This window comes from Lissotriton helveticus, chromosome 7, assembly GCF_964261635.1.
Source record: "Lissotriton helveticus chromosome 7, aLisHel1.1, whole genome shotgun sequence".
Lineage (NCBI taxonomy): Eukaryota > Metazoa > Chordata > Amphibia > Caudata > Salamandridae > Lissotriton > Lissotriton helveticus.
This window is the reverse complement of record NC_136068.1, coordinates 197583846-197596633: the sequence shown is the minus strand read 5'-3', so window position 1 is coordinate 197596633 and position 12788 is coordinate 197583846. Positions and strand designations below refer to the sequence as shown.

The following is a 12788-nucleotide window of genomic DNA, read 5'->3' as shown; positions in this document are numbered from 1 at the left end:
ACTATTATCTTGCACTCTTCCACCTTTCTTACTAATTGCCTGACACAGTGGTATTTCCTTTTATAAATAACGAGGCATATTTTTATATCTTTTAGATAAGCTGTGAGTTTAAATATGAATTATTGATTACTTTGTAAACAATGCTTGCACAATTGCATATAGTTTAGCTTTGTAATTGCTTTCTTGATGATGTTATAAGAATGTATTATTAATTGTATGTTTTTAATGCTCCCACTTGTATGGCCCTGGTGGCCAAAATAAAGTAATTTGATGAAGATGGAGAATAGCCAAAAATAGTAAAGTCATTACAAAGCATAAGAGTAAATGTACACATTTACATGAGTAAATCTACACATGTAAATTTACCATTGTTAATAGGGACCTCTAATTCCAGTCAATGGCCATTATGCAATTAAAACGAATACTGTGGGAAGGCAGGCTTGATAAACAGGCAAGGAGGCTGTATATATTTTCCAAAAGAACGTTGTTTATTGTCAACAAGTGAGTTATCAACTGGTGCAGAGTGTATCTCCTCTTGGTCTTCTCCTGATTCACTTGGTGGGGAGCTGGACGGGGTTGCCGTAGAAGATGTTCCGGGCTCCTCTTTGGTCTTGGTGAGGTCTCCCCGGAGGATCATAGAAGAGGAACTAGAAATGGAGCCGTCAGTTACGCTGTTTTAAGTGAAGGTTTACCACTCTACCAGTCACCACACCTGGGAGTGAGGGGAAGATCGTTTGAGAGGGTGTCCACAGGGTTAAATCCAATATTAAATGGGAGAGGGGGGGACAAGTGGTAATGGAGAACTAGGGTCGAAACTTAAAAAGGTGGCGTTTGTCGCCGAAAGTGTAACCATAGAAAGGGGGGGGGGTGAAATTAGTGCTGTTGTTGTTGGTGCCCGTGTAAATGAAACCAATGTGTCTAGCGACTTCAATACTATCACAAGAGACTTCAATACTATCACGTGCGACTTCGGTATCACCCAAGCTATGTACCCCTACCCTCCCCGTGACACCCCTCCCGCCTCCCGCTCTCAGTTTCCTGGTCCCCTGAGACAGTATAACTCACCGGCTCCGCCGCAACTCTCAAGAGTTGTGGCCGCTCTCCAGCCTCCTCCAGTGGGCACCACCAATACTCGGTCCACCGCTCGTCAACTTCCCGCGTCGTCCTCAACAGGTTCTCTCCAGTCTCCGTAGTCTTCCGTCTTTACTCGTTCGTCTTCTTCTCCATTGGTCACAGACAACTCCTTCCTGTTTCCTCCGCTTTTCATTGGAGTGTGGTATCTACTTCCTAGTTCATCTCCGCCCACTTCCGGGATGTTCACAGGACCTCGCTGTGGAGAGACAGTACACAGGGATGGTGATTGGTATAAACGCGATTCGTCCTCCAAGTCCCAGGGTGCACTAGCCTGACTCCGAACAACGGAATGTCCATTCCAGGGTGACCCAAAGGTAAGTTTGGTGTCCTCTTCATCACAAATACATAATAGGTAACATGTAATATGGACCAGTGCTGCTATCTTGGACTTCTTGTACAAACAACTCGTCCTACGTCACAGTGGTTTACGATGTCACCAGAACCCCTCAATGACAATATTGGTCAGGGGTACACAGTAACCTGTTATGTATTTTCTATATTATACTGTAAGATATTTTAGTATGGTATAGTGTGCATTGCATAGCATCATGTATAATAGTACAGCACCTAAAAGTACAGTATTGTATAGTATGACGTAATATAGTATACTATAGTATAGTATAGTATAGTATAGTATAGTAAAGTGTAGTGTAGTATAGTATAGTATAGTATAGGGCAGCATAGTATAGTATGTAAAAAACAAATTCAAAACCAAGATGTTTATTTTTGTGACATCAAATAGTTCTGTTTTTGTAACTGTCATTTCATAAATAGGATATTCCTACCAAATGTTCTGTAGTCCAACATTTGTGTTCTTGATGTATTGCAACTCTAGGATTAGAATGGGGGGGGGGGATAATTCTATTCATTTTTTTGGAACGTGATCCCATAAAAGTCAATGATAGTAAATTGTGCTGTTTAAGGATGATGGCAAGTCTGATATAAATAAATATTCACCAAAAGAGTGGATGAGCAGTTGCCCATGCTACATGTTGCTTAATATCAGATGTATAGTTTTCCATCTCACATTAAATTATATGTAGAGATCGCTTGCCTACCTAGTGGATTTCTGTGGTGGTTGTTTCACCAGAGGTTTTCTACCTGCTACCGCCCTTTGCGTATGTAAAAGGTTTCCATGAGCTTCAGTACTTCGGGTGATCATGCTGGGGTGGATTCATCATGCTGCCTACTGGCCCTTTGTGTGTCTTTTTTCTGGTGGCTTCATTGAAATCTCACAATCTAATTCACATAGCCCTACTCCTTAACATTCACAAGTAAGTCAGCAGTAAGTCACTTCAGATCTACCAATGAAACAATGTAAGTCAGCTATGCACTTTCAGGGAGCTGGAGAATGTGCTACCTTTCTATTGCCCTTGGCTGATGTGGGAAGCGTACGATGGTTGGGTAGCATCCAGCTGGGAACACCAAAGGAAATGAGGGATCTTTGCGTGGTTGCCTCAGTGTTTGCCCACCCATCTTATCCATAGTGCTGAGCCTTGCAGCGCATGGCTTCTGACAACTGAGACACCAGAAGGATTGTTCAACCCATTCGTTCTATACATACTGTTGACATGCATGCTCCAGCAGTGCTGGGGAAGATGTAAGTACATAAATGTGGAAGGGCAAGTTCAGACATGATTTAGCCTGTGGTTATGTGCTGGACCTCCTAGTTTCAATGTGTGCCATTTAGCAAAAAACACATAAATGTGTCCCCTGCGAAACTTCATTAAGGACACAATTCCCAATATGGACTGAGACTGACTGATTGGAAGTAGCCTCCTGATGCAGTTTTCAGAGTACTTAGGCCTTTTCTACAGATCTTGTAGCACTGACTGATCTATTTTATTTTATTTATTTTATTTTAGTGTTTTATAGAGCGCGAACTTGACCCGTTAGGGTATCAGAGCGCTTTACAGAATCAGAGAATTATACAATAGGGAGGATATCACACAAATACTGTACATCAGAGCGCTTTACAAAGTCAGGGAGTCATACAATAGGCAGGATATCACAAGAGTACTGTACATTAGGGGGGAGCGGGTGCTGGGTACCAGAAGGATGGAGTAATACAAGGATAACATTACAATTACTATTACTGAAGACAGACCCCCGGTTTCTTGATGGGGCGCGGTCGCAGGATGAGGGCAATAGTCTCTGAGGTGGTTGTGAAACGGCTTTAGCCAAGGAATTTACCCATGAGGAAGGATTTATCCTCCTTTTTGAAGCGTGCCAGAGAAGGGATTCTTCTGATGGCGGGTGGAAAGGAGTTCCATATTCTTGGTACAGCCCGAGCGAACGCCCGATTATATTTTTTTTTTTCCGAAAGCATACAGGCTGGAGTAGGAGGGCACTGGCCGATCGTCAATTTCTGCTTCCTCTGGATTTCACAAGTTTCTGTGCAAGATACGCAGGGGAGTTTGAGTGTAGGGCCTTGTGCGTGATGCATGCCAGTTTGAGATGAACCCTAGCCTCGAGAGGAAGCCAGTTCAACGCTTTCAGATGAGGAGTGATGTGATCAAATTTCCTCGTGCCGGTAAGTAGTCTGGTGGCTGCATTGAGGCAGGCTTTTAAGGGTGCTAGGGAGATCTTGGGTAAACCAGAGAGGGTGGAGCAACCATATTCCAGCCTAGAAATAACTAATGATTGTACTGCAAGTTTTAGGTCGGGAGCGTCAAGAAAGGGTTTCAGTTTCCATAGGTAACTCAGGTGGAATCTGGCAGATTTGGCCATGGAGTTGATGTGGTCTCGCATGTTTAGGTTATAATCCAAGGTAATTCCCAGAGATTTGGCCGAGTCCACAATGGTCGGGGGACAGTTTAAGGCTGTGATAGCTTTAATCCATGTCTGGATCTCAGAGTTGCTTTTGGGCTGGGAGATTAGGAGGAACTCAGTTTTCTTAGCATTGAGTTTGAGTTGGTTGGAGGAGAGCCATTGGACGGTCAGCTTCAGGGCCTCATTCAAGGTGAGGATCTCCTCAAGAGATGAGGTTTTTATGTAGATCTGAGTGTCGTCGGCGTACATATAGTAGGAGATATTTGCAGTGCGAAGGACTTCGGTAAGGGGTTCTAAGTAGAGGTTGAAGAGGGTGGGGGACAACGTTGATCCATGAGGGACTCCCACCGTGACCAAGGAGGGAGCAGACAGGTTGCTGTTGATTAGGAATCTCTGAGATCGGTTTTGGAGGTAGGAACTAAACCAGTCGAGGACTGTGCCATCTAATCCCATCCTAAGTGGGGTCTCAGGTTTTTCCTGCTGTCCTTGATAGACATATGACATTTTTCACATCCTCATCACTCTTCTTCCATAAACTTTAACTGAAGTCCCTTATCTGTAGCCCATATTCTTGATCCCACTTTTGCCCAATCACGGGCCTTTTCATCTTCTTTTCAAGTCCGGACACCTGGTTTCCATTAGCTTCTCTTTTTTAGATAAGACTAATGAAATAGAGGTGACAGTCCAGAACAGCTACATAGATACTTGTAGACTATGAATGGTCAACCCCTCTACCCTTGAGATTAGAATGGAGGAAGGCACCTTGTTGTCTCTAAGGCAAAAGTCACCATGATTATCATCCAAACCTCCACTCCTTGGTCATTAGCTTCAGTGAGGGCCAGTTGTTCTAGAGGACGTCCATTGAGGCAGTTTCCTGGGTGGTCAAGGTCCAAAATTATGGAATGCTCTAAGCCATTCCAAGCCAATCATATGAGCCCCAAGAAACTCCTGAAAACTGAACAATGCAAACTTGTAATCTAAATGGGACATCCCGACTCTCTGGTGCCATACCCGTGGAAGCACAACTACAGACTCCACTTTACCTGTTCAGATGCTTATTCCACCTGTGAATGGTTGCACTGAATTAAGCCAAAAGAATTCTTAAACTCCTAAATAAATAAACATTATGCTCTTGCAGTGTCAAGAATCATCATGTTACAATTGCAGATACATACTAAATCCTTACACTACACACATAGGCATTCTCTAGAACATAGAGTTGTAGAGGCCAAATGAAAGGGCAGCACACATAGGTACAAAAGAATCAGGGCTCACAACCTTCAAAACCTAAACATGGAATCATAAATGTGTTTATACTGTGTGTGTGAAATGCATATTTGCAAAAGGAAAGTAGCTGTTGTGGTTTATTTTCTCATATTTTCCCAATGATATCTGAACAACGGTCAGCAAAAATTCATGGCTTGTTATTATAAAATATGAAAAATAAAAGGAATACAAAAAAGAAATCAAAGTTTGTTAAGGAAAGAAAAACATTTACATTTTTCTGGATTGAAATGAGGCTGCTTCTTAACCACAAAGATTTTGAGACAGAATGATAAAAAGTTGTAGATAATGTATCAATGATAAGGAAAAAGAGAAATAGTACATGTCACAGGGGGAATGTTGTGCTAGACCATAGATGGGAGGTATAGATTGGACACGCTCAATGGTTTGAAGTCACTTGTCCAATGAGGCTCCATTTTAGCTGGAGCATCCCTATCTTTTTAAGAAAGCATGACATTTGGATAAACATTTTTCAAGTGCACAACTGTCTTACAAAGTAGTGCTTCTATATACAAGGTCTGTTGTACTTCACTCTTCCTCTAGCTGGGAAACCATGCTCAGCATGCTGTAGAAATAACTCAATAAGCTGGTTGCTTGTTTCTTGAAGAAAGTGCTGATTGCCAGGTGAAGAGTTCGAAGCCTGGTATGGCCTACTCAGCCTTCTGGCCTCCTGAAGGTTGTTATTTACAGCACATGTAACTCTGTAAGAAAGATACGCTATTATAATGTTTACACCTAAGAGCAAGGTGGCTAACAAAGATGTGCGGGTGCCAAGTGTTGAGTATACATCGTGGAGGGAACAGGAAAGGACTTAGAGGAGAGAAAATACTGGCACAAATTGATGATAGTTCCCCAAACTCTATGGGTCCTATTCACAAAGGTAAATGTGGTAATAAACATACCTTCACAACTAACTGGCTGCCAGGAATTCACAGATTCCTGGAAAGTAAACCCATTTACATGTGCAAAGATCTCCACAACAATCGTGGGCACCCACACCTGTAAATCCTACTCAAGGTGTATGACAATGAGCAGATGTGGTTAGCGTTGAAGTTTGTGAATACTCACAATCATGTACATTTATGAGTATTCACGACTTCTCTCAATCTGCTTTCCACTGTATGAACTGTGGACATTTATCCTTTCCTAGGGTGGGAAGGGAAATTATCACTCTCAGATATGGTGAGTATATGAGGAAAAGGGTTTCTTCAGAGGCGAAAATAATTTTCCATTGAATGAAAAAAATGTGCATTTGCCCAGGTGATCTGCATGTGCTTGGATCTGTAGGTCCTGTTCACTGGTGGCCGTACCGAGTGCCAGCAACTCGTTGGCCAGTGTAGGCATATAGAGCAGCCCGCGCATCCTTCTTCCTGCGGTGCTTTTATTTTCTGTCTTGTGGTGGGGCTGAGTCGCCCTACTGCTCCAACCTGCTGCTCGGATCACCCCCGAATAGATACATGGGGAGATTTACTAGGTTTTTAAGCTGTGTTTGCGTCACAAAAGTGATGCAAATCAGATTGAAATCTTTTATTTTCCAATGTACTTTCCAGCGCTAAACTTGTTTAGCACTAGAAATAACGTGAAAGTAACACAAAGCAGCTTTGCATTGCTTAGCGCCAAGGGGGTGGACCATGGGTGATACTTGGGTGTTCACATGCAACCACCCAAGGTTTCTGATGCTAAACATTATTGACTAAATAAAGTAGACAAGAATTAGCATCAGAAAACTGTGCCCTTTTGAAGTAGGCGCAAGGAAAGAGAAATGCTTTAATTTCTTCTTCCTTTTCAAACTTTGCTTGTGTGCTGCACTTTACAGCACACATACAAAGAGGGAAAAGGGTTAAAGTTAGTCTAAGCATGGTATTTTGTACTGAAAGGCCATCCTTCCAGTACAAAACCTTTTCTACACTCACAGAGACACCCATGCAAAGGTGTCTCCATGGCGCAAGGCAGCAGATTTCAGTGCTGGCACCAGGCAAAGGAGAGGAGAGAGCCATATTTCCGTAAATATGGCGCTCTCCTCCTCTCTTCTTTAAACGCAGCGCAGGATTTGCGGCTGCTGCACTGCGCTGTGTGAATAAGTGTTAAATCTGGCCCAGGTGTGCAGGGGCATGCACTTGCGTTGTATTACTGGTTTATAGGTCGGTACACCTTGCAATAAATGGAACTACCATTGAACCCTGACCTGCCAACACCTCAATAAATAACTTAGATTATGAATTAGCATATGTATTTCAAAAAAGGAAACTGCGGATTTTCAAGGGGGAAAGTTGGTAGTTTTTCGCGTTGGTCATTTAACACTGATTTTTATCTTAATAGACTATTTTTTTCGTTGAATAAAAGTGTTATTATGCTTGTAGAGCACATTGTTAAAATGATGTTTCATTTAACACAACTAATTACCTGAAACAAGACGTATCGGTAAAGAGACCCTGCTTGACTGACAGGCCCGAGGACTCCTCTTTAGACATGCCTGTGCTCTGTCAGACAGGCCCTGATGTCTGTTAATATTCAATAGAAGCTACGTTAGGGCTATGACCAGGTAATACTGAGCAAACATTTAAAAAAACACCATTCCGTGACTAAACTCGGCTCCCCCTGTCCCGCCCCCACCCCACTGATAACAAACAGCATAACCTTGGGGCCTCCTTTTACAGCAGCTGAATGCAAGCTTTTAATTTCACCAGAGCTCAGTCACTCCACTAATCAAGCAGAAGGAACATTTTATCAATAGACGTATAAACTGAGTCTTTACTACATGCAAGGCGTGGTTTGAAGCTAAGCACGCGCTAATACACCCAAGTATCTGCAAATCTTCTGGCAAACACCTTCAACCTGGTTCGTAGCCCAAGCAACGATTATCGATGGTCCCGTTGACATTTTAGAATGCACCAGGGACAGCAACGTGTTGATATTTAGGAAAAAGTGGAGGACGGCCAAGCGGCCATAGCTTGTGGAGAATGGCCTAAGTGGCCATAGCTTGTGTAGAATGGTCCAATTGGCCCTAACTTGTGGAGAATGGTCCAAGCGGCCACAGCTTATGGAGAATGGTCCAATTGGCCATAACTTGTAGAGAATGGTCTAAGCGGCCTTAACTTGTGGAGAATGGTCCAAGTGGTCATAGCTTGTGGAGAATGGTCCAATTGGCCATAACTTATAGAGAATGGTCTAAGCGGCCATAACTTGTGGAGAATGGCCCAAGTGGCCATAGCTTGTGTAGAATGGTCCAATTGGCCATAACTTGTGGAGAATGGTCCAAGCGGCCACAGCTTGTGGAGAATGGTGCAATTGGCCATAACTTGTAGAGAATGGTCTAAGCGGCCATAACTTGTGGAGAATGGATCAAGTGGCCATAGCTTGTGTAGAATGGTCCAATAGGCCATAACTTGTGGAGAATGGTCCAAGCGGCCACAGCTTATGGAGAATGGTCCAATTGGCCATTACTTGTAGAGAATGTCTAAGCGGCCTTAACTTGTGGAGAATGGTCCAAGTGGTCATAGCTTGTGGAGAATGGTCCAATTGGCCATAACTTATAGAGAATGGTCTAAGCGGCCATAACTTGTGGAGAATGGCCCAAGTGGCCATAGCTTGTGTAGAATGGTCCAATTGGCCATAACTTGTGGAGAATGGTCCAAGCGGCCACAGCTTGTGGAGAATGGTCCAATTGGCCATAACTTGTAGAGAATGGTCTAAGCGGCCATAACTTGTGGAGAATGGATCAAGTGGCCATAGCTTGTGTAGAATGGTCCAATAGGCCATAACTTGTGGAGAATGGTCCAAGCGGCCACAGCTTATGGAGAATGGTCCAATTGGCCATTACTTGTAGAGAATGTCTAAGCGGCCTTAACTTGTGGAGAATGGTACAAGTGGTCATAGCTTGTGGAGAATGGTCCAATTGGCCATAACTTGTGGAGAATGGTCCATGTCGCCATAACTTTGAAATAAAGGTGGGATGTGGAGAAGCCACAAATATGATAATGACCTGTTCTTTATATAGGACACCGTTCCATAGTTTTTGTTGTCTCTAACAATTGTAAATAACATTTTACTAAAGCCTCAGCTTTATTGTGCTCAGGCAAAGTCTCCATATCCAAGCAATAGTCAAATGCTACTTTCAATGAAAGCAATGAACAGTCTACCTGGCCAACATAAATGTCAAGATGACCAAGATGTCAGCACAATTGATATTGAGAAGCGGTGCCTTCTTTTTGTCTTACTCCTCCATTCTATATTTCTGACTTCTCCTCCTCGACCATGCTTTCAGATGCACCCACCTGTCCATCATTCTCTACATGACTTTTCTGCTACTTGTCAGGGGTGCATAGCGTTGCACTGGTTGGCACATCTGGTGTATTTGAGTAGTTTTGGGGTTCTGCATTGTGTAATCAATCAATCAATCAGCGGTGCCTTCTTTTTGTCTTACTCCTCCATTCTATATTTCTGACTTCTCCTCCTCGACCATGCTTTCAGATGCACCCACCTGTCCATCATTCTCTACATGACTTTTCTGCTACTTGTCAGGGGTGCATAGCGTTGCACTGGTTGGCACATCTGGTGTATTTGAGTAGTTTTGGGGTTCTGCATTGTGTAATCAATCAATCAATCAGTATTTCTAAAGCAAGGCTAGTCACCTGCAAGGGTATCCAGGTGCTGAGATCCAAACTGTTCAGGATGAATCAATAGAACAACCAGGCCTTTAGACTCTTTCTGAATTCTAGAAGGGAGGATGAGGTCCAGAGATAGAGGGGGAGGCTGTTCTAGGACTTCTCATAGAGGTAGGAGAAGGAGCATCTTCCCTTGTTGCTTTGGCAGTTGCTGATTGTGTGAGCGACGGAGAGGGTGGCAGAGCGCACGTGTCTGGAGGGTAGGTGGAAGCTCAAGTGGCATTTGACTGCTGCTGGTCCTTGATGGTGTAGGGCTTTCTATGCATGGGTCAGCATCTTGAATAGACATCTCTTGTGGACGGGGAGCCAGTGGAGTTCCTCGAGGTGTGGGGTGATGTGGGTCCATCTGAGGAGGTTGAGGATGAGTCTGGCCGCTGAGTTCTTAATGGTCTGCAGTCTTTTCAAGTGGTGTGTAGTAATTCCTGAGGAGTATGTATTGCCATAGTCCTGGCAGTTAGTGACAAGTGCTCAAGTGACGGTGCATCTGGAGCTGATTGGGAGGCATGTGAAAATCTTCCAGAGCATGAGAAGAGTGAAGAAGCAGGCTGAGGATACTGCATTGATTTGGTGTTTTATGGTGAGCTTGCTGTCCAGAATGATGCCGAGGTTCCGGGCATGCTCAACTGATGTTTTTGGGGGGAGTTAATATGCTTTTTGTAAACCAAAAAAAGTTGTTTACATCCTGAGGAAAGAAAGCTAGCTTTCCGTTTAACAAAGTTTTTGTCCCTAAATTGTTTGAGATTTTCAATAATGCACTTTGGCTCATGTAAAAATAAGTGCCTACCGAGGCAGCCATAGGCTTGTAGTGTGGGATTTGATTACAAGGTGTAGGTTCTGGCCATGCAATGCCCTCGTGCCCCAGAGCTTGTTGTGTGACGGCTTCAGACAAAATGTAGCCACAAACAAGAGGTCACTTGGGAGTGAGTGTTTTTTGTGTTTGTTTGTCTTCTTTATGTTGTTGGGGTGTGTAAATTTGAGAAAGAGTTCAAGAACTACCTTACTCATTCAAGGAACTAGCATGCTGATTTAATCTTACTTTTCCACAGAATAGAGAGCTTGTTTAACTCTTCAGGACTGTTCCCTGGCAACCTGGCATTGAAGTGACCCCCACTAGTTCCAATTTTTCTATGGTACAGATTTAAGAATGGTTTGATGATCACTTGCACTATGTAATAGCGACTGTAGCTAAATTTTCAATTGATTTAAATTGGTATCTATATTTGTATTAAGAAGTGCTACAGCAAAAACTGCTGAATGGAATTACACCAAATTTGTCAGGAAGCTAGATCTTGGTCCGCAGAGTGTGCTTTTTGTAACACCATTTAGTGTTTTTTAAGAATTTATGGGTAACAAATATTTGTATACGTAGGTGGTTGGATCTGGAAGAAGCTCGAGAGACTCTAGCAGGAATGCCAGTCGAAAAATAAAGCGTTCTGATTCGCCCAGTGAGCCTTATTTCCCTTGGGCTAATTTGGTCCCCTGGGACTCAGACACCTGTGGAAGTGAGTGCTCTGACTGGCTGCAATCAACATGAGAAACATGTTGCTGGTAGTCATTACAACACTCAGGGATTTAGTCCCCTGCCCTGAAATTAAAAAAAGAATTATATAAAGGGGCCCAATAGGGATACCCTGCCTCCCTAGTCCCCATCGGGACCAGAAGGTCCAAGAAGTGCAAAATAAAAAGAAAATCTGCAATTTTTGCCACTATCCTGTGGGACTCCCATGTGATCAAAAAGAAACCAACAGAATGGTTAATTATAATCCGCTGGAGCCCAACCCTGGGGCTGCATTGTTTATTTAAGGGGAGGAGCGTGCTGCCCTCCTTTTTGAGCCATTATGGACCCCAGGGTGCACGGCCCCGTTTCCAGAGTTTCCAAGGGCCCCGGAAACCCCATACCCTTGGGCCGACTTCATTCATTATGGGAAGGGGAGCCACGCAGCCCCCTCCCTGAGCCTTCTTTGGCACAGGAACCACATTCACTGGAGCAGGCTCACTTGATGTATCCCAGGAAGGCCACCCACGAGACACAGACGTTTTCCTGCCTGCACTGGGTGCACTGCAGGGAAAGTTGTGTTTGATCCCACCTGTCGAGAGCATTTTTAAATCTGGTTTGGGGTCCCCAGGGACTAATAAGGATCAAGGAAGGGGGCAATGACCTACTTAAAAAAAATGAAGGTCAGGGGATGGGGACCCCAGTGCTTAATGAGCCTTGGGGAGGGGGGCCATGCGGGCCCCCTCACATTTAAATAAAACAAGGGCGTGGAGATAAGGTCCTGAGAGCATAATGAGCCTCAGGGAGGGGGGCATGTGGCACCCCTCCCTTTTAAAATAGTTAAAGACCTGGGGGATGGGGTCCCCAGGGTATTTTAAAGGCTCGGGAAGTGAGTCCGTTCAGCCCCCTCCCCCTTTGAAAAGAAAGTCCTAGGGGAAGGGGTTCCCAGGGCTTAGTGAAGCTCAAGGAGAGTGGCCATGATGCCAAAGCCTGTACACACCTTGGGTTTGGCTGCCTGCGGAGAGTTGAAACTGGACCTGGCGGCAACACAGCCATGTGGCTAACTCCATGCCATGCATGAGAAAAGGCCGTGTGCTCTGTGTGGCTGCCTCCGGGTGGCTGCCTGGTGGGGAGTTGGATGCAGGTCCTGGCTGCAAACCAGGCCCTACATCTAAACCCTATGCCATGTGCAATGAAAGGCTGTGCACAGTGTCAGGTTGGTGGCCTGCAGGGGGTCGGCTGCCTCTCGGTGGGTTGGCCACAGACCCTGGCCTGCGGCCAGGCACTGTTGCCAACTCTCTGTTGTGCATGGCCGAAGGTTGGGGTTGGCTGCCTGTCTGTGGTTTGCAGCATGGCCTGGCAACAGGCCAGACCATTCAGCGATGCACTGGTTGGCTTTATGTATGGCAACAAAATATTACTTTACATTGCAAAACCCT

The 12788-nt window shown here is 44.4% G+C and overlaps 1 protein-coding gene and 1 long non-coding RNA gene across 6 annotated transcripts in view; one reads left to right on the top strand and one right to left on the bottom strand.

Moving 5' to 3' along the window:
• HNF4A (hepatocyte nuclear factor 4 alpha) overlaps positions 1-12788 on the top strand; it is a 519025-nt gene that overhangs the window by 470238 nt on the left and 35999 nt on the right. The gene's annotated exons all lie outside the window — the stretch shown is intronic.
• On the bottom strand, positions 7050-11771 carry LOC144766701 (uncharacterized). The gene is made up of 3 exons (XR_013597886.1): positions 9671-11771; positions 9097-9464; positions 7050-8719 (listed from the first exon to the last, which is right to left on the bottom strand). It is a non-coding gene; the product is annotated as an uncharacterized LOC144766701 (long non-coding RNA).